Here is a 27,232-nt window from a genome sequence, read left to right as displayed (position 1 = left end):
AAAAATTGGAAACAACCTAAATGCCCCTCAGTATTGTAGAACACTGCTTCCATGACTCCCTGTGCATATTAAATTCTGCAGATGCTCAAGTCCATCATATAAAATGGGGTGCTTAGTCACTCAGTCATGTCCAACTCTTTGTGACCCCAGGGACTGTGGCCTGCAAGGCTCCTCTGTCCATGAGAATTCTCCAGGCAAGAATACTGGAGGGGGTTGCCATTCCCTTTTCCAGAGGATCTTCCCAACCCAGGGATCAAACCCAGGTCTCCTACATTGCAGGCGGATTCTTCACCATCTAAGTCACCAGGGAAGTCCATAAAATGGGGTAGCATGTGCATATAGCCTATGCACACCCTCCCACACACTTCAAATCAGCTCTAGATTTCATATAATACCTAATACAATGTAAATGATATGTAAATAGTTGATTGTTGTTGTTCAGTTGCTCAGTCGCATCCAACTCTTTGCAACCCCATGAACTGCAGCATGCCAGGCTTCCCTGTCCTTCATCATCTCCTGGAGCTTGCTCAAACTCATCTCCATTGAGTCAGTGATGCCATCCAACCATCTCATCCTCTGTCATCCCCTTTTCCTCCTGCCCTCAGTCTTTCCCAGCATCTGGGTCTTTTCGATTGAGTCAGCTTTGCACATCAGGTGGCCAAAGTATTGGAGCTTCAGCTTCAGTATCAGTCCTTCCAATGAATATTCAGGATTGATTTCCCTTAGGATTGACTGGTTTGATCTCCTTGCAGTCCAAGGGACTATCAAGAGTCTTCTCCAACTCCACAGTTCAAAAGCATCAATTCTCTGATGCTCAGCCTTCTTCAAATAGTTGATGGCACACAGCAAACTCAAGTTTTGCTTTTTGGAACTTTCTGGAATATTTTAAAATACTTTTGATCTGTGGTCAGCTAATTCTGTGGATGTGGAACTTGTGGATATAGAGGGCTAACTTTATAGTAGAATGGACAAATGAAATGTAGTAGATTCTACTACTACACAGCAATGGAAAAGAGTAAACATCTGATACACATAACAGCATGGATGAATCTCACTCATGATGAAATAAGTGAAAGAAGCCAGATAGAAGCATATCTACTATATGATTCTATTTACAGTAAGTTCAACAGCAGGCTAGACTCACCCAAGATGATGCAGGACAGAAGAGTAGTAACCCTCAGGAGTGTTCTTCTGAGGTTCTGGGAATGATCTTAACCTGGGTAATGATAATACAAGTGGATGCATATATAAAAATTCATTATGTTATACACTTAAGATTTTTGCTCTGTATGTCTATTTACTTGTTTGTTTTAAATCTCAACTACAAACATTAAAAAGTCCCCCAAGTGATTCTTAGATGTGACCAGAATTGAGAACCACTGCCATCAGGCTACCAGGTCTGCCAGAGTATTGTTCTACCCACACCCAGCTTTGTCCTTAGGTAACAGATTTTGCCATGTCATTCTTTGCTCTCCTAAAACCACTCAAAACACTCCTGAGAGGCTAACAGAGAAAGCACTAAGTGCATCATTTAAAATTCCTAGCAAGGCTATTATCTTCACTAATTCATCTTTTCTGTACTTTGCAATTTCTAAGAGATGAGAATTTTCTTGTTAGTCCTTAAACTCTATAGGTCCAAATGTCCAGAAAGAAATCTATGGCATCACTGCTGACCTCTTAACATTCCTCTGGTTTAGAACTTTCTCTTCTATACTGCAAGCCCATGCAAAAAAATTAAAGAATAGTAGAACTATGTAGAAGCCAAGAAATAATCCACTCTGAGGCCCAGACAGGAGAACTGATTTGTCTTATGTCACCCAACAAATCAGTAATCTGACATTCTCACACACTGATGATCTGACACTTTTCCATTAACATGCATTTTTGAATAAAAAACGCTGTCCCCAAAGTCACCTGGTGAAACGCCAACAGTAACAGCAAAGGCTTTGGGAGATTTGTTTGTTGTTCACTTCATGTTTTTTTCATCCAAGTGTTAACTAAAAATGCATCTTCTATTTCTAGCATTATACCTGGCCTAGTGACATGGCACCAATAATCTTGGAGTCCCCATGTGCCCATGGTCACTCATTTGAAGGTGCCAGAGTATTGCAAACTAGTTCAATCTGCAGTGAAGAGAGCGAAAGAATGGGGCAAGTGTTATGGTGCAAAATACGCTAATCAGAGTTCCAGTCTGAAATCTGCCTCCTACCAGACCCTAAGCAAATCATGAAAACCCCAAGAGCTTCAGCTTGTTTATCTATAAAATGGGAAAATGAGCTATGGTTCAAGCATTTCACTGACTTATTTTAAGTATCAAATAAGACAAGGTTTATGAAACTACCATAAGCCTCTACCAAAACACACAAGGCTTCCTCCTTTTTTTTTTTCATGATACTAAATATATCTGTGAAGTCAAAGGAGGAGAACAAAGCTGGAAATGTGCTGATGGATGGTTTTTCTGCTAAAATATTTGCCAGCAAAAGACATCTTGTTAACAAGCTACTCTGTATACTGTAACATATATTTCACAATTTATCTACCTCCTGCAGGCTGTCAAAATAATTGGCTTATAATATTTCTAAAATATAGTCAGCCATCTCTGGATTTATTATGTGTATATCCATTTGCATAATGATGACTGAATTTACACATCATGCATCTTTCCAGACTTTAGGTTTCCATTACTCTTTCTCTGAAAATCCACAAGTTTTGTTACAAAATGCAAGAGTCTCTAAGCATGGTTACCATTTTCTTCAGCATAAAAATAAGTGACGGAAGTAGTGCTCCACTGTTACCCTGGAGATGAGAGACCAGGTACCATTGATAACAAGCTTGGAATTTCTTCCATTGGCCAGTGAAGAGGTGGTTCCAGATTTGCTGCTCAACTCTGTCAAGGCAGCAACCCCAACCTCAGTAAGTTGACAGAACACTTGAGGCAGAGGCACTGTTGCCCGTCATCATTGTATCTGCTATTAGGAAAAGATTTTAGTAGCCCAATCCAAGCTAAGTGGAAACACAAAGGTGGTGGCCCCAGTAGACAGTGATGGCTGGTACTGACGACTGGCTATCCCAAAGCCATCCCCAGCCCATTCTCCCTTGCTGTGTTACACTACAGAGAGTGGCAAGTCAGAAGCTTTCCCATATTCTCTTGCAGCTCTGGTTTGCTATATGACCCAGCTCTGGCCTGTGAGCTACAACCGAGTTTTTCAGCTTTTCTTTGCCCATAGAGTCTATCTCATTATAGTCAAATTACTGTGGTTTGAAGTCATTTGAAATATTTCTTCTCCCTGTACTTTATTATTATTATTATTTTAATTTGGCCATGCCACATGGCATGTGGGACCTTAATTCCCTAACCAGGGGTCGAATCTGCAGCCCCTACGTTGGAAGTGCAAGCATAAACACAGGACCATGAGGGAAGACACTTTTCTCTGTGCTTTTCCCACTAACTTACTATATACCTTTAGATTTGTTTCATTTGTTTTTGATTTTTAGGAAATGCTTCTAAATTTAATTTTGTTTGCTGCTGCTGCTAAGTCACTTCAGTCGTGTCCGACCCTGTGCAACCCCATAGACGGCAGTCCACCAGGCTCCCCCATCCTTGGGATTCTCCAGGCAAGAACACTGGAGTGGGTTGCCATTTCCTTCTCTAATGCATGAAAGTGAAAAGTGAAATTGAAGTCGCTCAGTCGTGTCCGACTCTTTGCGACCCCATGGACTGCAGCCCACCAGGCTCCTCCGTCCATGGGATTTTCCAAGCAAGAGTACAGGAGTGGGTTGCCATTGCCTTCTCCGTTAATTTTGTTTAGAGTTATGTAAAATATTTACATGATTCCAAAGTCAAATCTGCAAAACATAGTAAATTAGAAAGCCCACTTTCTATCCTTGTCTCTTCTACCTGGATTCTTCCTTACGCACGGCTATTTTAAAGATTTTGGTTTACTTTTCCACTGTGTGGTTTTTTTTGAATTTTAATTTTTAAATAATTCTAGTTTTACAGAAAGTTGCAAACATAATAGAAACTCCTTATATACCTTTCATCCAGCTCCCCTAATGTTATTGTTGTTTAGTCACTATGTTGGACACTTTTGCGACCCCCTGGACTGAGCCCACCAGGCTTCTCTGTTCAAGGGATTTCCCAGGCAAGAATACTGCAGCTGGTTGACATTCGCTTATCCAGAGGATCTTCCGAACTCAGGGATTTAACCCACGTCTCCTGCATTGGCAGGCAGATTCTTTACCACTGAGTCACCAGAGAAGCCCTCCGCTAATGTTACATCTTACTTAACCATGGTACATTTGTCAAAACAGAGATTAACACTGGTACAATACTATTAACCAAACCATAGATTTCTTTAGATATCATTATATTGCTGTTGTCCTACTAACATCCTTTTTCTGGGCCAAGATCCTGCATTACGTTTAGATGTCATGACTACTTAGTCTTCTCCAATCTGAGATGGTTTGCCAACCTTTCTTTGTTTTTTGTGATTTTGACACCTTTGGAAAGGACTGGTCAGTTATATTATGTAACATTTCATAATCTGAGTTTGAATGATGGGTCTTCATGGTTAAATTCAGGTTACACATTTTTGACAAGAAAATCATAGACATGATGCTATACCTTTCTCAGTGCATTGTGTCAGGCATATGATGCTAATTAACAACATTACCAATGAGGTTAACTTGGTAAAGGTAGTGTGTCACAGGTCTCTCCACTGTAAAGCTATTTTTCCCTTTATAACTACTAAATATTTGGGGGAGATACATTAAAACTATGCAAATATCTATCTTATTTCTACCCAAACTTTCATCCACTAATATTAGCATCCATTAATAATTCTTGCCTAAAACAATTATTAGCATAGCTTTCAACAAATGGTGATTTTTCTATTTACAACATTCTTTCTATATTTGTTATTGAAACTCTATTAAAAACAGAACTTTCCTGCCTCTTTCACTTTAAAAAAATTTTATTTATTTATTTTTGGCTGCACTGGGTCTTCGTTGCTGCGCAGGCTTTTCTCTAGTTGTGTTGATGGCAGGGAGGGGGCTACTCTTCAATGTGATGCATGGGCTTTTCACTGCAGTGGCTTCTCTTATTGCAGAGCATGGACTCTAGGGCATGCGGACTTCAGTAGTTGCAGTTCATGGGCTCAGTAGTTGCAGTTCATGGGCTCTAGAGCACAGGCTCAGTAGTTGTGGTGTACGGGCTTAGTTGCCCTGTGACATGTGGGATCTTTCCGGACCAGGGATCAAACCCATGTCCCTGCACTGGCAGGAGGATTCTTAATCCTCCTGAACTACTGAACTACCAAGGAAATCCAGCTTCCATTTATTATTTTACCCAATTTATTTACATCAGTATGAATTCATGGATATTCATCTCATTCTATAGGTTATAATCCATTACTATCATTATTTTTTTCTTGCTCATATTTTCCCAGACTTGGTCATGAAGAGTTCCTTCATGTTGACTCACCTGTCCTTTCAATACATTTCCATGATTTTTCAGCACTTCTATTTTCTGATACCACAAAATGTTTTGGCTCTTCCTGTATCTTCCCTGCCCTAGTTCTGAAGTTAGTCATATCTGTAAGGAATCCTGGTTCCTTTTATTGGAGAATAGATTTGAGCATTATGTGTGCTTCTGGCTACTGGCTACTGAACTTCATCAAAATTAAATTATTTTGCTTTGCAAAAGATACTGTTAAGAAAATTAAAAGCCACAGATTGGGAGAAAATATTTCTAGAATATATATCTGATTAAAGATTTGTCCCCAGAGTATTAAAAAAAAACCTCTCAAAAATCAATAGCAAGAAAACAAACAACTCAATTAAAAATGGGCCAAGAATTTGAACAGACACTTCACCAAAGAAGATGCGTGGGTGGCAAATAAGCATATGAAAAGTGACATTGTTAGTCACTTGAATATGCAACTTAAACCACAATGAAATACCATTATATACCTATTAGAATGATCAAACTGAAAATCAAAAATAACTCAAATATCCTCCATTGGAGAATATAGAAACAAACTGGTATACATATACAATGAAATCTACTTAGCCAGAAAATGGAACAAATTACTGATACATGCAACAACATAGATGAATTTCAAATGCACTGTGCCAGATGAAAGAAGCCAGACCAAAGGCTATATCCTATATGATTCCATTTACATGACATCCTGGGAAAGGCAGAGAGATCAGATCAGTGGTTATCAGAGGATGGAGTTAGGGGAGAGGATAATTACAAAGGCACACTAGGAAATTTTAGGGAAATATTCTAAATCTTGCTTGTCATGGTAGTTACAAAACAGATATAATATGTCACAGTGGGTACATGCATTGGTCAAATTTCATAGACCTGTATACCAAAAAAAATGAATTTTTCTATATATAATTCATTCCTCAATAAAAAGGGGGGAGGGGAAGCAGGGCGGGATGCAAAGAAATTCAAATCACATCTCTGAAACTCCAGATTATCTATGTCTAGTCAAACTGACCACAACATTTAACAGGGTGCCTTAAATTTTCTATAACTTTTTGTGCTTCTGTGATCAGAGGCCTGGAAATAGCCATGAAACATCATGTGAATAAAGTACCTTGTACATTTGGAACAGGGTTTTACAAGAAAAAATGAGAAAAGCAGCTATTCTTCTACGCTGATAAAAGGTGTAAGAAGCAAACCATGTTAAGAGGCTTAAAGGCCTAAGCTCCGGAAATCTTAATTTAAGAGACACAGATGGGCCAATTAGTGCTTTTGAATAAAGGACAGAAAATCTTCCCCAGCTTTGTTCAGGGCAGTGAGTCATTCTGAGTGAATCTGTTCAGAACAACAATTCAGCAAGGCCACAGGCATTGCTCATTACGGAGGTGGGGAAGAGGTACAGGCCCACTCTGAAGAAGAGCTGTCCCCTCTGTCTTCTTGAAACCTGAAGTCAGGTATGTTCTTGTCCTAACATCCTCCTCCCATCTTCCCATCAAGTCCACCTCTTCTACATCGAGTGCAAATCCCTTATAGCCCCTTCTGCATCAATGAGGACAGTCTACAAACTGCAGCCCATCAGCCAAGCCCAGCCAGCTACCAGGTTTTGTATGACCTGTGAGTGAAGAGTGGGTTTTTATAATTTTTTAATGATTGAAAAAAATTAAAAGAAGAATAATATTTCAAGAAGTGTGAAAATTAAATGGAATTTGAATTTCAGGGCCCATTAATAAAGTTTTAGTGAAACACAGACATGCCTGTTTCTGCATTGCCTATGAATAGTTTCACAACAGCTGAGCTAAGAAGCTGCTAAAAAGACCATGTGACTCACAAAGCCTAAAATATTTACTATCTGCCCCTTTACAGAAAAAGTTTGCTGACCCTTAATCTAGGCATTTTCATTCTGTTGCTTCTAAGTTGATGTCTAGACTATAAATTTATAAAAAGATGAGTTCCAGAAGCATCCTTTACACAGTAGATCATGTCTCTATGACATTGTAACAAATTGTGCTCAATACCTTTGGCTGCTGCTAAGCAGGATAAAGACATGGAACACTGAGGGAAGAAAAGAATAATTTGAGAAATACATGGATTCTCTGTTTCTAAAACTATCTACTTAAGTACCCATAGTTGTACACACTCTTATAGGAAATTTGTAAAGTTTGAAACAATAACTATTCAACTGGAACATTTTACCAATTTCTCAACTCTACAAGTTACACTGTCTTTCCAACATGAGTGCTGGAGAATCCTATCCAGAGCAGTGATGGCAAGTTATACTGATTCTGTGCCTTTCCTTCCTCACCTGTTCATATTTTAGTACTGCTCATATTTTCTTTTGACATTAATCAGATTATGAGGCCAAATGATGTAGCAAAAAGAATGCTGGACCCAGATATGATTTAGAATCTAAAAGTATGCATTTATATCTTGGTTATACCATTTACATTAGATGAATTTTGTAACATCTTGCAGCCCTGATGTCCTTATCTATAAAGTATGAATAAAAATTATACTTCACAGGACTTCTAAGCACTAATAGTTATGTGCAGGCATCATGCTTATGTTATGATCATGATGATGTATTCTATCTTCTGGACCCCTTTCCTTTCTGCTCCCTCAACATTATGAAAATTACTTGTCTGATATTGAGAAAGCCAACTGTTAAGTAACAGAGTTCCTCAACAAGTGTGGCGAGCAAATCACTCAAAAAAAGTCAGTTGTTTAAATTTTTTGATTAATTATTCCTATAAACTCACTTAACTAATGTTTGGCCCTTAAGCAGACAAAGACTAAACAGTTTAATATTGCTTTTATTCTGTGCTTAGGAAAACAGTCTCATTTTCAATTAGCAGGATCAAAGATATCTCACTAATAGGAGATGATGATCAATTAATTATGAGCTACACTGCTGTAAAGAGAAAATGCTCACTTCTCTTCTGCAGTCATTATTCTTCAAAAACACTGGGGGTGTATCATCAAATACAGGAATGATTATCAGATCTTATGAGTTCTGAAGTAACTATTTAAAATGTCATTAACCATTTCCATGGAAAACATACCTATTAAGGCTCATAAAAGGACAAAAACAATTGGCTCCAGATGTCGTGAATCATGCCAACCCCTACATACATGTGCGAGACACTGGGAATTTAAAAGCACTGAATTGGGGGTCAGGGGCCTGAGTTCTAGTCTTAAATCTAATACTAACCAGTGAAATGGGCAAGTGTTGCTCTATGAGCCAGGTTTTGAGTTCACAAATGTTAACTTTCCATTCTAAAGCAGTTTAATAACTGTGCCTCTTTAGTGTTCTAGGCACCAACCAGGAGGATGTTCCTTCTAATAAAGCTGTGACTGAAAGGTTCAAAATTCTGAAAGACAGCAGTTGTAAGGGTTGTTGGGTTTTTTAAAAAGCAATCTCTTTTATTCTATTGAAGATTACATGCAATAAAAATCTGATACTACTCACTGAGTCTTTTGGCCATCTGCTTGTGAGGTTTCTTTGCTTTATTGTCTCCTATGACCTAGCAGTAGATCTGGGAGATGGTGAAGGACAGGGAAGCCTGGCGTGCTGCAATCCATGGGGTTGCAAAGAGTTGGACATGACTAAGCGACTGAAGGATAACAACAACATGACCTAGCAGTAAAGACCCCATCACAAACAAGGTCAGGCTCCCTTGAATGAGTCTTAGCCCCAGACAAAGAGATTGGCTTTGCTCTGTAATACCTAAAGTGACTAAGACTATCGATCTGTGGGAAAAAAAAAAGCAACCTCTGATATACGAAACTAATCTGATGGTCATAACTAGACCTCAATATTTTTATAAGCTCATTTGACACTCACAGCCAGGCCATTTTTGTTCTCTTGGAGAATATAAACTCACAGTATATCAGCCTCAAACAAGATTACTCTGAGATCATGATAAAATGAAATGAGGGAGGTGGGAGGGGGGTTCAGGATTGGGAACACATGTACACCCATGGCAGATTCATGTTGATGTATGGCAAAACCAATACAACATTGTAAAGTAATTAGCCTCCAATTAAAATAAATAAATTTAAATTTTTAAAAAAAAAAGGAAAGAAAAAAACTCAAAGGCTTTAGAGTAGTCAATGAAGCAGAAAAAAAAAAAATGAAATGAAACAAGACCACTTCATAACTTTAAACACAAACAAAAACAAGGTCACTGACACTCACAAAATACCCAGCCATAGCATTGTCCTCACTTTCTGATAGCACCCCATCTAGACCAAACTCCTGCTTCCTTAGACTCTCCTCTAACTCACCCCACTGGAGCCCAAATCCTATAGTATGTTCTAACATGCTCTTACAGAGGGACCCCATGATTCCCTGCAATGAGTAATAAGCCCAATTTATTTAATCAAGTGTCCTACAGTAATATTTGGCTAAAAGGCATTGACACATTCTAATATGTCTCTTCTTCTCTCATCTGGGACACCCAGAGCCAGGCTGATAGAACTACTATAAAGGTACAAGCACACCAAAAAAATCCTACACCATATAGCAAGCTAAAAAGACTTGGCAGAACAACTTTGCACTCTAGTTCCTGTCCCTTTTGTATCTTTCCTTTATTATCTCTTGGAAATAAAATCTCCCAAGCTTAAACTATAAAAAGAATAAATTGGATTTGAAGGGAAATATCCCAAACTATGTCCCTTGGGAAACCAGTGTCCTTCAAATGCTGATAGGTGATTCCAGAAAGGATTCTGTGGGAAAATGTCTTTGAGAAATTCTACAGGCCATAGTAAGTCCCCTTTCATTGTTCTAGTTCCAATTCTACAAGCTACTTTGAGAGTCATATAAGACCTCTTTAGTTAAATCTCAGTTTCTTACCTGCAAAATGGTTGTTATAATATGCCATGTCCATTCCCCAGTGTTTGGAAGCAAATTAAAAATGTGACAGAAAAGGGGTTTCCCTGGTGGTCCAATGGCTGAGAATCTACCTGCCAATGCAGGGGACATGGCATCAACCCCTGCTCTGGTAAAATTCCACATGCCACGGAGCAACTAACCCCACAAGCTGCAAGTGCTGAGCCCACATGCTGGAACTATTGAAGCCCATGAGCCCTAGAGCCCATGCTCCATAACAGAAGCCATCAAAATTAGAAGCCCACAAACTACAACTAGAGAATAGCTCTGCTCTCTGCAACTAGAGAAAACCTGTGTGCAGCAGTGAAAACTCAGCACAGCCAAAAATAAATAAATTAAAAAAAATTTTTAAGTTACAGGAAAGTATTTCAAAAACAGGAGAGTACCATGTTTAGGTGAGACATGGAGGCAGCACTGATTCCACTAGAGAAATCCTTAAAGATAAAAGCCTAGTCCAAAAATTAGGCCAAAAGGATTTGTGTGTACAATGGAATATTACTCAGCCATTAAAAAGAATACATTTGAATCAGTTCTAATGAGGTGGATGAAACTGGAGCCTATTATACAGAGTGAAGTAAGCCAGAAAGAAAAACACCAATACAGTATATTAACGCATATATATGGAATTTAGAAAGATGGTAACGATAACCCTGTATGCAAGACAGCAAAAGAGACACAGATGTATAGAACAGTCTTTTGGACTCTGTGGGAGAGGGCAAGGGCAGGATGATATGGGAGAATGGCATTGAAACATGTAAATTATCACATGTGAAATGAATCACCAGTCCAAGTTCGATGCATGATACAGGATGCTCGGGGCTGGTGCACTGGGATGACCCAGAGGGATGGGATGGGCAGGGAGGTGGGAGGGGGGTTCAGGATGGGGAACACATGTACGCCTGTGGTGGATTCATGTCAATGCATGGCAAAACTAAGACAATATTGTAAAGTAAAAAAATAAATAAATAAAACTGAAAACCAAAGCAAACAAACAAACAAAAAAAGGATTTGTGTGTAAACTAGAGCAAGCAAAGTGAGGAAGAGGAGACTAGGTATTTCAGGGCTATGGTTGGGAGACAAATCAACCAAAAACTTGCATAAAACAATCAATTATTATGTTCACAGATTCTGCTGGTCAAGAATTTGAACAGTGCATTATAGGCATGACTTGTCTCCACTCTACAATGTCTGCACCGCAGCTAAAGTGTTTTGACAATAGCTGGTGGGTATATCATCTTGAAGGCTTCCTCATTCACCTCTCTGATACTTGAGGCCAGCTACTGACTGAAATGCTTACATATGGCTTCTCCACATGATCTCTCCATGTGGGCTAATTAGAGCTTTCTAACAGCATGATGGCTGGGCTCTAAAAGAGCAAGAGGGACATGCATGGCACATTCATGACCATCCCAGTCCCATTGTGTCACTCTGTCATACTTTAATGGTCAAGGCAGTCACAAAGTTTCACCCAGGTCAAGGGGAAGGAACACAGACCCTACTACCCAAGAGCAGAAGTGTCAAGGTCACCCCGAAGAAGAGCATGTGAGATGGGAGACACTTTTGTGACCATCTTTGGAAAATACTGCCTCTTACCTGGGGCAGATGCAAAGTCAGTGAAGAAATAGGGATTCTTAAAGCCTGGATGGTGGAAGAACAAGAAGAAATCAACATTGTCTCAGATTTCAAGTCTAGGTGGAAAAAGAATAACCACAAAAGGCTTGAGTCAAAGTCAGTTTGCAGAGAAAAATAGTTCAAAGATGTTCCTAGTAGTTCTGTCTTTTGAGTTTGGAGAAGATATGAACATATTTATTGGCAGAGATAACAGAGCCAAGAGGAAGACTAAAGATAGAAAATGAGGGAGAGGGGCTTCCCTGGTAGCCTAGTGAATAAGAATCCTCCTGCTAATGCAGGGGACATGGGTTCTACCCCTGGTCAGGGAACATTTCACATGCCGCAGAGTAACTAAGCCCATGCACTCTAACTACTGAGCCCGAGCTCCAGGGCCCACAAACCACAACTACTGAGCCTATGTGCCACAATTACCGAAGCCCACGTGCCCAGAGCCTGTGCTCTGCCACAAGAGAAGCCACCGCAATGAGAAGCCCACGTACCACAACGAAGAGTAGCCCCCACTTGCCACAACTAGAGAAAGCCTGCACAAAGCAACAAAGACCCAGTGCAACTATAAATTAAAGAATAAATAAAATGGGCAGAAAATTAATAGAGCAAGATTCTGGAGGAGACCAACGTGACTAAATACTCAGATGGAAGTTTAACTTCACATGGAGAAACACTGCTTCTCTGAGGACACAGGAGGAGAGGATGGGAGAAAAAGAACAGAATTCTGAAACATTATGAAGTGCAGAGAAGGGAAAATGGCAGATCTCAAACTGAATAGCCTATCTTCTCAGGGAAGTATGAGATAAGAAAATCTATTGAAATTAAGATGAGCTGTCTTAAAGTCTGTAAGAAATAGAAATGACTAAGCAAGAAACTGAATAGAATATCTGTAAGATATAACTCAACTTTTTCTTATTTTGAAAAAAGTTGAAAGATTGGTAAAATAATAATTATTGACACTGAGTGATGGAATATGGGGATTTATTATACTGTTCTCACTAAGCATGTATGAAAATGAAATTTTCATAATAAAATGCTTAAAAATTTAACAAGCTATTGAATAATACATGTATCTGTTTTTTTAAAAGAAACTTATAACACTGCATTTTTATGTATGAGTTGTCAGTAAAAATCTTTCCCTTAAGTCAATGGCTCTCAAGAGTGAAAGGATTTTCTATTTGTCTCATACCTATTACTGCCCAGGATGAAAGTTCAGTCAATTCAAATGTACCTGTAAAATCCTCCACCTAATATTTTTTAAATGCCTGCCATACACTTCAGACAACTTCTGAAATAATTTTGCTTATTTCCCCTAACAGCACATTATTGCTTTTTGTTGAACTAAACAAAAGTCTTTTTTATTTCTTTATTATTGTCATCATTATTATTATTACTTAACACAAACTGGGTTCTATTCTGTCCTCTCTACAGCAATACCCAGGTGAAGAATATCACAGGTTTCCAGTCTCATTAAGATTTCTTCCTGGCATCAGGAAAACATTGAGCTGGCAAAATAAATAGCTCAAATCACAGAAATATATTAAAGTGATATGGAATCCTGTATGCTTCATAGCCCTAATCATCAACTCATTTATATTCTTGGGGATTGAAGGAAGCATATTAAGAAAGGATATTCTTGCCTTGTACAAAATTGTCACAGTTGGCTAGCAAGAAATATTAAAGACTAAAGAAATATCCATGAAGCAGTCACTTGGTTTTCTGAAGCATCTCAATGATACCCAGAATTCATCAAGTTCATGGTTCTACATCTTGGATTGTGAAAAGTAACTAGGCAATGTGCGTGATTTTGACCTTTAATCAAGATCTCTTTTTCTTCATTATATTAGGAATAATGAATTGTCAGAAATATCATTGGCTCAAAGCAACATTCTGGGGAAATGGCTCGTGGGTTTTAGAAATTAGATGGCAATCAACTCAAAATCTCCAGATGACCTTTTTTTAAAGACACTCCAAGTATCTTAAAAGGAGAATAGCCTACCTTTCCAGCTTTAGCTCTTACCACACCATCCACATGTTGACCAGACTCCTGTTCAGGTAAGAAACACTAGAGTGAAGAACATACATAATATGGTGGTGAAAAAATCTGAACAGGATAGAGGGACAGGGAGAGAAGACCAAGGAGATTAATGAAATCAGGGAAGACTCAAAAGCATGAACTCAAGGTCTGAGGAGCAGAAGACATCATGCCTCCTTTGCTGAGGAGTCAAATTACTTCTTTCATGTCAGGACAGCAATGTAAAGACAGAAAACAGGGAAATTTTCAGTCAAATACATTTTACTGGGCAAAATAATACCTAGGCAACTTCACTCTCAATGACCTCTCTTGGCAATTTGAGGAATACAAAGGAAAAATTACTGATATCAAATGATTGACACCATTCCTCCCTTGACTGACATTAATCACAAGTTGCTGTCCATAAAGGAACTTTTATTTGATGGAGAAAGAAGCATATGTCACTTTATCTTAGCATCAAACTTAACAGTAGTTCTGGGATTCATTTGCATGGACTACAGGCTATGTCTGGAGCTCTACTCCTGATTTTGATGTTCAAAAAATTACAAAGTATAACACATGACAATCTAAGGGAGAGAGAAAGACCAAGAGTGAGGCTGGAGTGGGACTTGTAGAGTGTGACTTTACCTAAATCCCCTCGCTTCCTTCAGTTTAGCTCAGTTCAGTTCAGTCACTCCGTCATGTCCGACTCTGCGACCCCATGATAGCAGCACACCAGGCCTCCCTGTCCATCACCAACTCCCGGAGTTCACTCAAACTCACGTCCACCGAGTCGATGATGCCATCCAGCCATCTCACCCTCTGTCATCCCCTTCTCCTCCTGCCCCCACAATGAGTCAACTCTTCGCATGAGGTGGCCAAAGTATTGGAGTCTCGCTTCCTTAGTGGATACAAAATATCAGCCAGATATATACAGACACTCTTAGTGGCCAGAGAAGAATCATCTCATCATTTCCTTTTCTGCTTTATTGATTTCCCAAAAGATATAATCAAAGAGTCAGTGTTGGATGGACCTAGTGGAGATGCCACTCATGGTTCTGCCCTTGTACAATCATCCCAGGAGAAAGCCTTGTCCATGGATAGGCACAGCTGTACCATGCACCCCTGCACTCTCCGAGGCCATGTGACACAGACCCATGACCCTAGTAATGGGGTCCAAGCCCTGACACAGACTAACTCTTCTGCTAAAAGAGTGAGGAGTAAGTACAGATTTTAACTCTGCAAAATTGATTTCAGGCATTGAACATGAAGCAAATGTTGAAAGGAAAATATAATTTTTGTGCCCAAGTTTCCCTAACTGTCCAATGCCCTTCTGCAAAGATGTCCATGATTTAATACCAAGAACCTGTGAATGTTGTCACCTTATGTAGCCAAAGAGATATTCTAGATGCCATTAAGTTAAGGATTTTGAGGTGGGAAGATTATCCTGGATGATCTTGGTGTGCTCAAAGTATTCACATGGGTGCTTATAAAAGGGACATAGGAGGAGTCAGAGAGAAGGAGATGTGGTAGCTAAAGCAGAACAGAGAGAGATTCAAAGATGCTGTGTGGCTGGCTTTGAAGACAGAGGAATAAGCCATAAGCCAAGTAATGCACATGGCCTCTAGAAGCTGCAGAAACGGTAAGGAAACAAATTCTCTGCTAGAACATTCAGAAGGAATCCAATCTGAAAACCCATTCAGACTTCTGACTTTCAGAACTATAATAAATTTGTGTTGTTTTAAGTTGGTAAGTTTGTGGTCATTTGTTACAGTAGCACTTGGAAACGAATATGACAATAGCCCATACAGACAAGATGAGATCAGTTTACTCCTGGTCCCAAAATTACAACACATCAAGTCCCATCTGACTTGTCAGTATAACTCTAGTCTTTCTTTGACTTCTCTCAACAAATAAAAGGGGAAGTTCACTTCTTCCAGGGATTTGCCTTGGTTGTTTCTGGATGACTTAGTCTCCTCCTGGTTTGAAGCCACTCCTTCCCTCCACCCACGGGACCACTGATGACTCTGCTGCTGGTCAGTGTCCACTCCCAGGTTTACTTCCAAAGCATTCCTGCATTGCTCCTCTGCATTGCTTCACCCACAGCATGATCCTAATCAGCTTCCCTAATTTCCAAAGTGAAATGCAAATGCAAGGCTGAAGCTTATAGTATAAAAAAAAAAATAAGTAATGATAAAACTACTAGGTGAGGAAATGACAACACAGAAGTAACTATCTTAGGTTGCATTCCTCAGAACTGAAACCTGAGATGAGAGTTCTTAGGCACGTGATTTCTTCTGGGACAGAGAAAAGGAATGAGGAAAGTAGGATGGGGTAGTGGAAGGAGTGAAGTAATCGCGAGGTCTTACCGGGATCTAGCTTCAACTTGATCCCATATGGAATTCTGGGGTACAAATTGTACCAGAGGACAGTACCACCTCGAAGGAAAAGGGACCAGCCTTCTGTACCCTGTGTCAGTCTGTCATTAGCCATAGCCACTTGGAGAATGGGGTAACAGGACTCCCAGGTGACAACACTCCCATTCTGCTGGGAGCAATACTCCAGAGAAAGAGGCAGGGATGAATAGGCAACATTCATTGCTGCTAAGCGATGGTGTCAGTTCAGTTCAGTTCAGTTCAGTTGCTCAGTCATGTCAGACTCTTTGCAACCCCATGAATTGCAGCACGCCAGACCTCCCTGTCCATCACCAACTCCCGGAGTTCACTCAGACTCACGTCCATCGAGTCAGTGATGCCATCCAGCCATCTCATCCTCTGTTGTCCCCTTCTCCTCCTGCCCCGAATCCCTCTCAGCATCAGTCTTTTCCAATGAGTCAACTCTTCACATGAGGTGGCCAAAGTACTGGAGTTTCAGCTTCAGCTTCAGCCCTTCCAATGAACACCCAGGACTGATCTCCTTTAGGATGGACTGGTTGGATCTCCTTGCAGTCCAAGGGACTCTCAAGAGTCTTTTCCAACACCACTGTTCAAAAGCATCAATTCTTCAGTGGTTAGCCTTCTTTATGGTCCAACTCTCACATCCATACATGACCACTGGAAAAACTATAGCCTTGACTAGACGGACCTTTGTTGGCAAAGTAATGTCTCTGCTTTTGAATATGCTATCTAGGTTGGTCATAACTTTCCTTCCAAGGAGTAAGCATCTTTTAATTTCATGGCTGCAATCATCTGCAGTGATTTTGGAGCCCAAAAAAATAAAGTCTGACACTGTTTTCACTGTTTATCCATCTATTTCCCATGAAGTGATGGGACCAGATGCCATGATCTTAGTTTTCTGAATGTTGAGCTTTAAGCCAACTTTTCACTCTCCTCTTTCACTTTCATCAAGAGGCTTTTTAGTTCCTTTTCACTTTCTGCCATAAGGGTGGTGTCATCTGCATATCTGAGCTTATTGATGTTTCTCCCAGCAATCTTGATTCCAGCTTGTGCTTCTTCCAGCCCAGTGTTTCTCATGATGTACTCTGTGTATAAGTTAAATATAAGCAGGGTGACAATATACAGCCTTGACATACTCCTTTTCGGGGATGGTGTCAGGGGTCCTTAAAAAGGGATGTGCGCAGTCACCAAGATCATCCATGAAAAGAATCTATCACAGAGCTCACAACTAGTCCTGGAAGAGCACCTCTGCCAATTGCCCTGACTTCACCACTGTTTGAAAGAGTTAACTTTACTTTTCATTTTTCCACCTCCTTTTCACTCCACCAACAGAAATATCCTTGAGCCATCTCTTCTCTCTGGAGGAGAGGTCCCAGAGACATTTCTTTCTCCCTTAAAGACATCACCCAATTCTGTTTCAGCTTCAGAATTTTCCAAAATGATTGACAGGCCTAACTTCTTAATCTTGGTCTTAGGACTCCAGGAAGACATTGGAACTAAAAAGCCCAACCTTAGCACATCTGTCTGAATCTAATGTAAAACTGAATAACATGCATGTACCATACTAGCAGTTCGATCTACGTTGAGCCAAGGTGATTAGCTCATCATTTCCCTTTCACAGATATTCACTCTTCCTTGGGGAGGAAAAGATTAATTCTTCATTTTTTTCCTGCCATGCAAAAACAACTCTATGAGAACAAGCAGGCACTGAAATTCTATAAATCCCCTCCTAAGGAAGGACATATCACCAAAAAGTGTTATTTATACTACAGGAGGCAAAACATTAGAGGCCTTGAGAAAAAATTAATGAAAAAAAGGTAGACTAGAAAAGATTTAAATTCATTTCAAATAATAAATGTACATGCTGTTTAATGGAGCAAGACTGCTTCAGTTCATATATTCATATACTTATATTCAGACATTTGTATGTCTGGGTCATGATGTATTTCTTATTATATAGGTAGGACTTAAAAATAAAGTTAAAAAACTCACCGATGTAAATACTTTTCACCACATAGACGACTTCTCTCATTTTCATCCAGAAGAGCTTGGTTTCTTAATGTCACTGGAGGTTTACAAACCTTCCTTTATCATTGTTGGTCTTTGCTTCCTATCTGCAAAAGAGAAAGATCCATTTGGGTATTTGTTTTTCCCCTAAGCAAGAGAATTATTAACTTTATTCCATATCCCAAAGGTGAATTGATCTCTACTTCTCTACAAAACCTGCTTTAAGCTTCGAAATGATAACATTATGGATTGAAGTAGGTAGAATCAGGTCCCCTAAAAAGATATGCTCAAGTCCTAACTACCAATACCTATAAATGTGATCTTATTTGGAAATACCATCTTGGCAGAAGTTATCAAGTTAAAAATGACATCATATTATGTTAGAGTGGGCCCTAATCCAGTGGCTGGTATCCTGGTAAGAAGGAGGAAATTTGGACACAGAGACACATGAAGAGATGGCTACGTGATGACAGAGGCAGATATTGGAATGATGTACCCTCAAGTCCAAGAATGCCCAGAATTGCCAGAGACCACCAGAAACTAGGCAATGGCAAAGAAAGACTCTTCCAAGAGCCTTGAGAGAAAGAATGGCCCTGCTGACACCTTGATTTTGGATTTCTTGCCTCCAGAACTGTGAGAAAATACTTTTCTTTCATCTTAAGCCTCTGGTAATTTGTTCCAGCAGTTTTAGGAAACTAATACAAGGGTTTTCTTATTTCTACTCTCTCCATTGAATTTTCAAATATATTAGCAAATATTTACATGTACCTGCTTGAATATTCATAAAACATCTCTGAAAAAAATTCTCTGACAACACTAGTTGCCTTTGGGAAAGGGAAGTGGGTACCTGCAGGATAAGGGAAGGAGATTTTTTACTATAATATCCTTTTGAATTTTAAACCATGTAATGTATTATCTATTTTTAAAACAAATAAAAATTTTGAAAATTTATGGCTCACACTCAATCTGCCTAGCAATCTTCCCCAATTCCCCAGAGATCACTGCTGATGGACACCTGTCCCATTTTTTTAAACAAAGATGTAAAGTCCTAAAAGGAAGGATCACCCTCTTTCACAGAAAACCCATGGTTCACAGTCATTTCCTTTTTGTACCAAAAACCCAAGAAGGCTAAGTGTCCAGTCTTATTCAGAGATATTTTTACTCATCTGTCTCTCTCTTGCAAGCTATTCGCTTAAGGATTAAAAAGGTACAGCACTGGCAACTAAAATAATGTATCCATGCTATCCTTAATTACTGACTTAAATGAAGAGCCGTTGTCAGATTTCCTCATTAAAAGACCTATTTTATGAACAGATAACTCACACAAATGATTTAAGAAGGACAGATTCATCAGTTTGAGGTTGAATCCAACAAGGTACACAAAGTTAATTATATAATTTGAAGTGTTGGGCAAAATTGGTCCAAGGGTCTTTCAACATCAAAGCCTCCAGTGGAGAAAGATGTGTAACTGGGGCCTTCAGCTAAACTCTCCTGTATGACGACTCTATACAATATTGGTGATCAGTGCATATTTCATAAATTGAATACAATTAAAAACATAAAATGAAGAGCTAGAAGACACTCTGGAATTCTTAAGCATGTTTCCCTAGCAATACTCTGAAAATGAGCACTAGGCTGGGTTGGAGTTTTCTTATCTGAAAATACAGTGATGATAATATCTGCCTCTTGGGGTTGCTGAGGAGGTTAATGGATGTGAAGCATATGCAGTAGATGCAATTGGTACCTTGCCCAGATTCCATTTACAAGGCCAGAGCACCCACCCCCTTGCTGGGGAGAACGTGGACTACCCCAGCTGCCTCCTTCTCTGCAGAACTGCCCTGGAGTGATGGTAGCTATGCTCTCCAGGAAGTTACCCCACCCCATGGTCCATCGCCAAAGACTGACTGATATGGGGGTACAAAAAAGACCCCTTCTCTCAAGGCAAGGATAACTCCAAGGTGTGATTTGTATTTCAGAGCCTCTCTTTAAGAAGGTGAGACCATGTCCTCACTCAGCTTCCCACCTCCTCTTAAGTTCTTCCTGAAGGGCACTGCCCACAATGCACCAGATTTCCTTCAGAGCTTCAGGTTCTGCTTCTAAGGAACTCGACCTAAGAAAGGAGGTGTGCACATGCTAAGATTCTTCAGTCGTGTCCGACTCTGTGTGACCCTATGGACTATAGTCCACTAGGCTCCTCTGTCCATGGGATTCTCCAGGCAAGAACACTGGAGTGAGTAGCCATTCCCTTCTCCAGGGAATCTTCCCAACCCAGGGGTTGAACTTGGGTCTCCTGCATTGCAGGCAGATTCTTTACCATCTGAGCCAGAAAGTAGCAATACAAAACGTGGAAAGAAAGAAAGTTACTTGGGTGAGTCCTACTTAGATTTCTTTTAAAAACTAGAATAAATAAATAAAAACTAGAGACCCTGTAGTAAAGGCCTAAATTTAATATTATGTGCTGTCTTGACATCTGGTGAAATCAGCAGGGTCTCAAATTGCCTAACTGCAAGTTCCTCTGCCTACTCTGCCACAAAGGTTCTTTAGCCAAACACCTCTCTTTATCACAAGGACCCGCAGCCTTCGAACTATTCAAACAAGCCAGTCATGTCCTCCTGCAGAAGCCAGGGTACACCTCACCCTCTTGAAGCCTGCCTCACCTCACCATGAAGCCTGCCTCTCACAGCCCCTGGTTGTTTGCTCTGCCTCTGAGGCTAAACCCCACATAGCCGTACGTCATGTGTGGGATCCTCCTGCTCCAGACTGTGTGTGACTAATAAACCATTGTCCATCTCATCCCTCCAGTAGTGGATGCTGTGTGTTCAGCCATCCCCAAAACTCCAGAGTGGGAATTCACTCACCACGAGTGGGGTAAAGAGAAGGCAGTTGAAACAAACTCTTGTTACCAAGGCTTGTAAGAATTCTTAGCTTTTTAACTTCTCCATTGTTTTGTTAAACTTGTCGATTTTCATATATGAAATTGAGAAAAGCCAAGAGTGTGTGTATATATATATGTATGTGTCAAAGAAACAAGATTAGGTTGGAAGAAGCTGGAGCATCATCTTTCTCAGTGGCAAACACAGTGGCTATGCGTGGATGAGAGGCAGGGGTGGATGAAGTAGGGCTCAGCTTGGGCCAGAGGAAGACAAGAAGAAATGGACAACTTGCTGAGACAAAACTGTGTTCCAAATAGAAGTCTGGGTGCTCCCCATTAGACCAAGGTGCTTGCCATTAGAAGAGAAACCAAAAATCAGTGGGAATGGATCAGAGCTCAATAGTGAAGGAAGTAAAGGTGCTTGGGCAGAAACAAAAAATGAATGACGAGTGGGTGAAATACACACTGTTAAGAACTCCTAACGCTGTAGTTCTTATTCGTGCAGAATGTGAGGGATGAGATTTGGTTTCTCTCACTAGTTTTAGCTAAGGTCATCAAAAAGTTTAGCAGCCTTTAAAGTATGCAGTACCTCGACCTTGACACTCATCCTAGTTATGAGATCATCAAGGACAAGTTGAAGGAGGGGCCCATTTTTAGAGCCTTACAGAAGAAACCTTTCTGATAATCTTCAAATCACACCCTTCTGGACTTTTCATCAATTCAACTCATGATTTAGGCACTAAGTATCTATACTATATAATATCTAATGTACCATGTTTTTCCATATGTGCATCTATGATATGAGAAAATCTTCCCTTCTAACAAGCCCAAAGGTGAACCTTATGTATCCCAAATTTTGAGAACTTATACCCGAAAAGATGCAAAGGAGAAAAAGACAGCTGAAACAGGGATATTAAAATACAAGAGTGTTCTTTTGGAAAAGATGGGTCAGAGGCATTTCTCCAATGAAGATACGCAGACAGCCAACAGGCACATGAAATGATGCTCAAAATCACCTCACACCGATGAGAGTGGTCATCAGAAAAAAGTCTACGAACAGGGAGTTCTTAGCACTCCAGTGGTTAAGACTTGGCACTTCACTGCCATGGCCTAGGTTCAATGCCTGGTTAGGAACTAAGATTCCGAAAACTGCAAGGCAAAGCAAAAAGAAAAAGTCGACAAAAAATAAATGCTAGAGAACGTGTGGAGAAAGGGAACTTTCCTACAATGTTGGTAGGAATGTAAACTGGTGCAGTGACTATAGAGAACAATATGAAGATTCCCTGCATGCATACTCAGTCATGTCCAATTCTTTGCAAGCTTATAGCCCACCAGGCTCCTCTGTCCATGGGATTCTCCAGGCAAGAATACTGGAGTGGGTTACCATTTCCTCCTCCAGGGGATCTTCATAACCCAGAGATCGAACCCACATCTCCTGAGTGACCTGCATTGGCAGGCAGATTCTTTACCACTGAGCCACCTGGGAAGCCCTAACAGATACACACTACTATATATAAAATAGACAAACAATAAAGATTTATTATATAGCACAGGGAACTATATTTAATACCTTGTAATAACATACAATGGGAAAGTATCTGAAAAAGAATATATATATGTATGTGTGTGTGTATGTGTGTGTGTCACACACACATATATATGTATTAATAACTAAGTCACTTTGCCGTACACCTGAAACTAAATCAACACTGTAAAAACTAAAAAACATACTTCAATTTTAAAACATGGGTCAGAGGGAGTTTTTCTTTAAATAAATAACATAAAATAAAATGAAATAAATAAAATATTAATACAAGATCACATAGATTGTCACACTATTAATGGACCAACAGGAGGGGAAGAAACTGTTGAAAAGAATATGAAGGTAAGTGTTCAGCCTCCTGAAAGATAGGGAGGCTAACTTGGGCTTTGAAGATGAGTAGGATTTAAATAGACATAGAAAGCATTCCACGCATCCACAGGATGATGAAAGTGAGCATTCAGTATCCATTAATTACTGAAAAAAAAATAATAACAAACATCTCAACAAGTATACAGTGGCTGCCATTTTAATTTGGCTGAGTCCCTATTTGAGGGAAACATTTTGGTTACAAGTGACAAAGAAATCCAATTTAAACACTTAAATCATAAAAACCACAACTAAATGGTGCCACACTAATTTTTTTTAAAATAACTTTATTGAGGTTAATTGACATTCAATAAACTGTACATGTTTAAAGTATATAATTTGATAAGTTTTGACTTATGTATATACCCATGAGGGCTTCCCTGATGGCTCAGTCTGTAATGCAAGAGACTGCCCGCAATGCAGAAGACACAAGTTTGATCCCTGAATTGGGAAGATCCCCTGGAAAAGGAAATGGCAACCCACTCCAGTATTCTTGCCTGGAGAACTCCATGGACAGAGGAGCCTGACAGACTACAGTCTATGGGGTCGCAAGAGTTGGCCATGATTTAGCAACTAAATCACCACCACCATATACCCATGAAACCATCACCATAGTCAAGATAATGAAAATAAACATCACCCCCAAAAGTTTCTTTGTGGCATTTTGTAAACCCTCCCTCTCAATACCTCCCCCCAAATTCTCCCTCTATACTAACTCTGTTCATGAGACTTGACCATGTAGCTCATGCAGTACCACCAAGGACCTGGTTTCTCACTATGTAGTTTCTTCTCAGCCTTCTATGCTTTTGGCATCATCCTCAGGGGTTCACACTGATCTCCTGGCTTGCTCCTCACTGTAGCAAAATGGCAGCTCAAGTCCAAACCTCATCATCCTCACACCAACTCTTCAGGACAAGAGATGGTTTCTTTCTTTCTTTCTGCCTACTTTTCTGATCTTGAATCATGTTCCTACTTGCTCTCTGCACCCCAGCTTCACTGGACTATTTCAAGCTCATCACATTTGTTATTCTTACTTCTATCAAAGCACATGGGTTTCCATGGTACATTCCTCCCTCTTCACCTGGTTAACACACACTCTAATTTCATCTCCCAGTGTAAATCTCATGACAAGGTCTGTCCCTGTTATATGCTCTCAGTACATAGTGTAGTTCTCTTTCATGGCAATATTATTCATATAACCATTTGATTAGTATCTGCCTTTTCTATAAGAAAGAAACCATGTCTGGTTTGGTTCATCATTGTATCCTCAGCATCAAGCCAGTGTCTGGACAGTGGGCACTTAATACATATTTACTTGTTGATTGGATAGTTGGATGGATGGAGGAATGGATAAATGAACTGATAGGTGGATGGATGGGTGGACTTGGCTTCTAAAAATGGCCATGTAACTAATTAGCTACATAACCTTCATCTTTTTTTGAGCTTCAGTTCTCTCAACTGTGAAATGAAAAGGTTGGACTAGTTGACCTTTAAGATCCTTTCTGAATTTAAAGTGCTGAATTCATAAAGTGTTAATGGCAAGAGAATTTCTTTAACTGCAAGTATGGCAGAAACAAACTAAAAAATGGTGTTTGGAGCTACTCTGCTATCCTTTTACAAATGTCACTTTTAATCTAATCCTGACTTTGTGTGGTCTCATGCAGTAGTTAGCAATCTGGAGAAACTGATATCCTACAACTGTTATCAAGCAGCTGGAATTGCCAAATAGCTAATACAAGTTAGAAAAAATATATATTGACAGTCTAGGCAGATGCTAAGTTAAATGTTATTGAGAACATTTACACACGTTCCTTTCCTAACCCTATCCCCCAAGATTCATTTCAGTTCAGTCGCTCAGTTGTGTCCGACTCTTTGCGACCCCATGAATTGCAGCATGCCAGGCCTCCCTGTCCATCATCAACTCCCGGAGTTCACCCAAACTCACGTCCATCAAGTCAGTAATGCCATCCAGCCATCTCATCCTCTGTCGTCCCCTTCTCCTCCTGCCCCCAATCCCTCCCAGCATCAGAGTCTTTTCCAATGAGTCAACTCTTCGCATGAGGTGGCCAAAGTACTGGAGTTTCCGCTTTAGCATCAGTCCTTCCAAAGAACACCCAGGACTGATCTCCTTTAGAATGGACTGGTTGGATCTCCTTGCAGTCCAAGGGACTCGCAAGAGTCTTCTCCAGCACCACAGTTCAAAAGCATCAATTCTTCAGCGCTCAGCTTTCTTCACAGTCCAACTCTCACATCCATACACGACTACTGGAAAAACCATAGCCTTGACTAGACGGACCTTTGTTGGCAAAGTAATGTCTCTGCTTTTGAATATGCCATCTAACCCGGACTGGCGACTCGTTTCATATATGATATTATACATGTTTCAATGAGCTGGTGCACTGTGACGACTCAGAGGGATGGTACGGGGAGGGAGGAGGGAGGAAGGTTCAGGATGGGGAACATGTGTATACCTGTGGCAGATTCATGTTGATATATGGCAAAACCAATACAATATTGTAAAGTTAAAAAATAAAATAAAATAAAAAAATAAACTGAATATGCCGTCTAGGTTGGTCATAACTTTCCTTCCAAGGAGTAAGCATCTTTTAATTTCATGGCTGTAATCAGCATCTGCAGTGATTTTGGAGCCCAAAAAAATAAAGTCTGACACTGTTTTCACTGTTTCCCCATCTATTTCCCATGAAATGATGGGACCAGATGCCATGATCTTCGTTTTCTGAATGTTGAGCTTTAAGCCAACTTTTTCACTCTCCTTTTTCACTTTCATCAAGAGGCTTTTTAGTTCCTTTTCACTTTCTGCCATAAGGGTGGTGTCATCTACATATCTGAGGTTATTGATATTTCTCCTGGCAATCTTGATTCCAGCTTGTGCTTCTTCCAGCCCAGAGTTTCTCATGATGTACTCTGCATATAAGTTAAATAAGCAGGGTGACAATATACAGCCTTGACGGACTCCTTTTCCTATTTGGAACCAGTCTGTTGTTTCATGTCCAGTTCTAACTCTTGCTTCCTGACCTGCATACAGGTTTCTCAAGAAGCAGGTCAGGTGGTCTGGTATTCCCATCTCTTTCAGAATTTTCCACAGTTTATTGTGATCCACATAGTCAAAGGCTTTGGCATAGTCAATAAAGCAGAAATAGATGTTTTTCTTGAACTCTCTTGCTTTTTTGATGATCCAGCAGATGTTGGCAATTTGATCTCTGGTTCCTCTGCCTTTTCTAAAACCAGCTTGAACATCTGGACATTCAAAGTAAAGGGTGGATTAGGTTTGATGCAAGGCTAAAAATAAAATTTCCATATTTGAGTGATATTTAGTACAAAGCATTATTATCATATTGACATAGTTCTATCTTGAATTTACAAAATAGCCTTGCTATATCGAAATTCACAGAAATTTGATTAGCTCCTAAATATAGTTTCATTCAGGGTCCAATTCATATCCATCTATTTCTGCATCTTTTTGATATTTGGCAAAACTAATACAGTTATGTAAAGTTTAAAAATAAAATAAAATTTAAAAAAAAAAAAGAAAAGAAAATATAAATCATCTTTTTGCTTGACACGCCTATGAAGTGCAAGATAAAATTTCCTACCTGCTCCCCCATTCAACATCTGGATCTGAACTATAATTTGCCTATAAATAAGAAATGAGAATTTTGATCAGGCAGCTTTGCAATCTGTTCAAAATAGTCTGGGAATACTTGATTGCATAACAAATCTCCAAGTAAATTAAGTGGTGTTAGGAAAGTTTAACTACCATACAATATTTCATTATATTTTATCCCCTTAAAAATTTATACTTTCTAATGAAATGATGCAGCCAGAGTACTGATAAAGAGAGCACTATATGGAAATGTCTTTGTGAAAAGAACCTTCCCTTGTTGAGGAAACCAAGGCCCTGTTGTTTCTCCTCTAAGTGGCTGGGGCAGGAACTGGCTTACTGTTCCCCAAATCCATTTTCATATTCTCCTTTGCTCCCAGGTAGACTGCATTTCCCAGCCTCCCACATGA

At 39.7% G+C, this 27,232-nt stretch overlaps 1 long non-coding RNA gene across 2 annotated transcripts in view; it reads right to left on the bottom strand.

Moving 5' to 3' along the window:
- LOC102395959 overlaps positions 1-27,232 on the bottom strand; it is a 224,964-nt gene that overhangs the window by 147,007 nt on the left and 50,725 nt on the right. For both annotated transcript variants that reach the window (XR_006548570.2, XR_006548571.1), the window contains exons 2-3: positions 18,405-18,526; positions 1,145-1,216 (exon numbers count right to left, since the gene is read on the bottom strand). This is a non-coding gene — a long non-coding RNA (uncharacterized LOC102395959). The remainder of the gene's footprint in view (positions 1-1,144; positions 1,217-18,404; positions 18,527-27,232) is intronic.

This window comes from Bubalus bubalis, chromosome X, assembly GCF_019923935.1.
Source record: "Bubalus bubalis isolate 160015118507 breed Murrah chromosome X, NDDB_SH_1, whole genome shotgun sequence".
Taxonomy (NCBI): Eukaryota; Metazoa; Chordata; class Mammalia; order Artiodactyla; family Bovidae; genus Bubalus; species Bubalus bubalis.
This window is presented reverse-complemented; position numbering and strand designations above follow the sequence as displayed.